The sequence below is a fragment of the Corythoichthys intestinalis genome, chromosome 3 (assembly GCF_030265065.1).
Source record: "Corythoichthys intestinalis isolate RoL2023-P3 chromosome 3, ASM3026506v1, whole genome shotgun sequence".
Lineage (NCBI taxonomy): Eukaryota > Metazoa > Chordata > Actinopteri > Syngnathiformes > Syngnathidae > Corythoichthys > Corythoichthys intestinalis.
This window is the reverse complement of record NC_080397.1, coordinates 64763791-64769079: the sequence shown is the minus strand read 5'-3', so window position 1 is coordinate 64769079 and position 5289 is coordinate 64763791.

Sequence of the window (5289 nt, the reverse complement as noted above, 5' to 3'; positions counted from 1 at the left end):
GTGCCTGCTCTTTACGTAATGACTTCAAGTCACGCCCCCTGGAGATATGGGGGCGCCATAGATATCAGACACATAGATATATAAAGAAGAGTGCTTCTTTGAATTCTTTTAATGAACAGAAGATGACGACAGACCGTCCAGGAACAAAAAGAAAGCAAGAATAATCACCTAAGCCAGGGGTACCCAAGTCCGGTCCTAGAGGGCCCCTATTCAGCTTCTTTTCCGTGTCTCCAAACACCTGAATCAAATAATCAGGATCGCTATCAGGCCCCTGCTGATGAGCTGATCATTTGATTCGGGTGTGTTCAGAGGCGTAGCAAGGGTCCCCAGGCATCAAGCAACATGGGGCCCTTCCAGCGTGTGCAAGTATAGGGGGACAGTTGGACTTGGAGCAATAGCATATTTAATAAAAGTATAATAACTTGGGCTGTCAAACGAAAACTTAAAAACGAATTAATCGTAATTAATCTCAATTCAAACCATCTCTAAAATATGTCATATTTGTAAATTATTGTCGGAACGGAAAAATAAGACACAAGACGGACATAAGTGTTCAACATAGTCTACAGTAAGTACTGTATTTGTTTATTATAACAATAAATCCACAACATTCTTTCACTTAAAGGGATCCATGGATAGAAAGACTTGTAATTCTTAAATGTGAGTACAAGTGATAGTAATTTTATATTAAAACCCCTCTGTATGTTTTCGTTTTAATAAAATTTGTAGAATTTTTCATCCAAAAATAAACTAATAGCTCGCCATTGTGGAAAGTAGTGATTGAAATACACCACAAGGTGTCAAAGGCGAGTTTTCAATTAATTAGAGATCTAGCCAAGTTTTTCTGGTGCGTTTTGCCCCTCGACTGACGCCGTAGTTTCCAGGTTCATTCATTGTACCTTACGTTCATTTGAGTATTGACTTCACAACGTACGAGACCACCGATAGTTTGTAGTGACGGGATCTGTCGTTCACTTGAGTAAACGAATCCATTCCGGTTCGTTCAGTAAAACGATTCGTTCAAACGAATCGTTCAACGAATCGTTCGCCCCCCTCATCTCCCTCCCCACCCAAATGAATCGTTCGGTTAGTGAACGGGAAGTGACGTTGCCGAACGAATCACCAAAGACCGCTTCGCAGTATAACTGAACGGGAAGTGACATTGCTTGGTCCCTCCCTCTCTTGCACATTGACCACTCGTCGTAGTTTCAGAAATGAGTGACAGGCGATATCATTCTGCTCTCAGAGACAGCCTCGTCTCCCTCCCGCTGCTGCAAAAGCGAGGGAGGACTTCCGCGTCGTCTGTCCTAGTTCTATGGGCTCAAAGTCATGGCTCGTGCTTGCATTTCGAATTAGGACACGGTTAAACATTTTCCTTTTGAGGGGGAAGTCGGGGTTTGGGGTCGGGGGCGCACGGACTTTCTTTAGCATGATCTTGCTCACATATACAATGCTGCTGCTAACAGCCAACGCGGCATGCTTGCTGTCACGAAAATAAAAATAAATCGAAAGTTTAATTTCTAATTATGGAACGGCCAACACATCATATTAACCTCTCGCTCTGTTGTATTTTTGTTTTTTATTATTAAGATGATCGTTTTGAATTTTTGCACTGGTATTAATAAATAAAATAATCCGGTCAGCTCCCCTGTCGTCCCCGCATCTCAGATCGTCAAATGCTGACGAGAAATAATTGTTTGCTTTATGATTTCGCCTTTCTACTCTTATTAGTCTGTTAAGAAAAATGTAGACATATTGCGACATCTCCCGTGTCCGCGCGCTTTGTTTTTGGGGCGCTTGAGTAGCACATGATGGACGGATTGACATAATTTGTCAAACCAACCGACACCCTCTGACACGAAAAAAAAAAAAAAAACACTCGGAAAAAATTGACATGTATATACAGTTTCATTGCAAATCAGTATTATGGTGATCATACTAAATATTATTTTTTTTCTGTGCACATATGAGGTACATATCGCTGCCATGAAGCCTCCATATAGTGACAGTTCTCTGCCCGCTTCACTGCCGTCACGCGACCGCAGCTCAGGTTTTGCTTGCCTCGTAGCTACGCGTTTTAAATTACTGTAAATTTGATAGTATATCGTCATAGGCACAGTCCCGAGTCTGTTGAGAAAAGTAGAACACTAAACCATGCTCGCTAGATTTGTGTGGTGTTTTTGTCTTTTTGAGCAGCATTTGATAGGCTCCACGTTAACAAATATGTGACAAAGTCGTTTCCTTTCATTTTATGACTCGTTCACCGCATAGTCATTACTGGAAAGTCAAGTTAGCAGCAAGCTAGGTCAGGAACCGGAGGACCGAATCACTGAACGGGAAGTGACAAAACTCAGTCTTTCCCCCCTGCCTGCACGCTGGCTGCTTATTGGCCACACGTGGAAATGAGTGACATACGCCATGATTCTGTTTCCGCTCCCTCCCCTGCCCGCGATGAGGCTGGCGTCTGATTGGTCGTGTGCGATGTCAGAAGACGCTGCCGCTTGCTCAACGCCCTCGCACGCAGCGAACAAGCGCCACCAACTTCATAGAACGAATCAGTGCAGATGGTGATTAGTTCGGTCTCGTTCACCCAAACAATTCGTTCAAAAAGAACGAATCGTTCGCGACCGATACAACACTAATAGTTTGTATATTGTGACTAAATACAGTGATACCTCAGCTCACGAACGCTTAAGCTCACGAACTTTTCGCCTCAAGAACATTAAATTCGCGAGCATACAGTCTCTGCTGACGAACTAGTTTTCGGCGGACGAACCAATTCACGCGGTCGAAAAGCGCCACGAGAAGCTGACGCACGCTCACGGCGTCCCAGTTCGTCCCCTCACTTTCGTTGAGTGCGGACGTGGTTTGTGTTTGATAGACATTTTGGACCATATTGAGTGTACTTTTGCTATTATGGGACCGAAAAAGAGTTACCTACAGTCCTTATGGAAGGTGACTCGTGTTACCAATTCGCCCTCGACTGGTAATTGGCGGTGCTTTCAGCTTCCCACCGTAGTGAGAAGTGGACCGGCGAGTCACGTTGGCTCGTTGTCTTCGGTTCGCCCGATTTCCTCTCCAGAAAGGTGGCGGCGTGCATACAAACACCCAGAGGCGTCGGATGGCTTTTTGTGGGCACTTTTATTAACAACCAAAAGCATGTGGGGGGCACAGCAGTGGAGTCTACGCTAACTGCGCACTTTGCCGGTAACACTCTCCTTCCAAACAGTAACTCCCTCCCTCCCTCCCTCCTCCTCCCACTCCATTCCATCAAGCCATCAACTACCATCACAAAGGTAAATAAAACGACTTTATTATACAGTACAGTTTATTTCTTTAATTATAATACAATAGCACATTTATTATACATAAAATAAGGTATATTTTTGTGTAGTTTTAAGGCTTATTTAGTAGAAAATGATGTTTTATGGGGACCTGGGAACGGATTATTCTCATTTTAATGGTTTCTTATGGGAAATAAATGTTCGGAAGACGAACTTTTCGCCTTACACACACTTTCTGGGAACCAATTATGTTCGTGAGCTATCACTGTATTGCCATCTAGTGTATTTGTTGAGCTAAACGAAATGTTTGAATAGAGTTTGACCATAGTCTGAGTATTGTTTTGCATAGCTATTTTGATTGGGAATGCCAGTTCTCTTTGCATTGAGCGCTTTTCTTTTTGTGAGCACTATTTTTTTTGATAGGTAGCAATATTATTTTTGTTGTGCTTTCAGTAAATGATACTGTAGCGACTTAACTGTTCCGCCCAAATGCATGATGGGAAGTGGGGCAACCATGACTGTCAGTGGTGGCTGCAAATGGTATATCTTCTCTGGTTTGTGTTCAATACAGGGTGTTAAGAAAAAGATTATATCCTGTCATTCTACCCCAAGTCGCTCACCACAATAGTTATAATTGTTGTGGAAGAGATGCCAAAGCTTATGCCAATAAATAGCATGTCACCAACGAATGCCTGAGTCAACTCCTCTAGCTTGTCTCTGCCTCTTAGCTCTCAAAATACACAAAATGGCTCCATTTTAGTCTGTTTGCAGCAATGCATGAGTGGGTCGTCCCGCACATGCGTTAAATGCATTCAATACTTTAACGTGATTTTAAAAATTAATTACCGCCTGTCAACGCAATAACTTTGACAGGCCTTAATGATTCCTCGGTCTCATAGTGCACTTTTTAGGACACTCAAAGTGCCCCGCTTCTACTACATTAGGACATAACTACTACATAGTACACACCACTGTCTTGCTTCCTTTTTTTTTTTTTTTCCTTTTGTCGCTTCCAGAAGGATAACTTCTCTTCATTTTGGATATACGCCAATTCAAAAAAAATAAATGTACACGGGCTGTCAAAACTATTGCGTTAATGGCCGGGAATTAATTTTTAAAAAATTAATCACGTTAAAATATTTGATGCAATTAACGCACATGCCCTGATCAGCTTAAAATGACAGCAGTGTAATGTCCGGCGCCCTCTGCCTTCAGCAGCATTTTTCTTTTAAGAACTACAAGTTTTTCTATCCATGGATCGCTTTAAGAGAATGTTAATGCCATCTTGATTTGTTATAACAAACACAGTACTTATGTACCGTATGTTGAATGTATATATCCGTCTTATCTTTTCATTCCAACAATAATTTACAGAGAAATATGGCATATTTTATAGATGGTAAGAATTGCGATTACGATCAATTTTTAAGCAGTAATTAACTCGATTAAAAATTTTAATCGTTTGACAGCCCTAAAATGTACATGTTTTATAACGCCAGCGTCAGATTAAACGTTTTTTTTTTTAAATGTACAGTACGAATGAGCAACAACGTGCCCGTCAGGCAGAACAACACCCCCTGGCGGACCGTGCTACCCGGGAGTCCAGGGTGCGGGTGGGTTTATTTTAACACTGTATTCCAGCTCCGGGCGTCATCTTACCTTTCTGTTTGACCTTCGGTTCGGGTGAATGGGGTTCTTAGCGTTTAGTATGGGTGGGTAGATTATGTCGGCCAAAAGATCGGCGACATTGCGCCGAAACCGGTCGGTTGGCATTCCGCCCGTCGGCAACTCACCCTTGCCCCACCCAGGGCCTGGATGACTATGTGCTATATGCGGTAGCCCTGCCCCTCCCTCAAAAATGATATTTTTCAAATAAATATTGGATGTTCAGCAAATGAACCACCATCAAGCTTTGAATCAATTGACTCAAAGCGTCATCTGGCCATCCTCACTCCCTCGGGAAAGACAATCTGCTGTCAACACCACAGTCTTAAAACATACAATG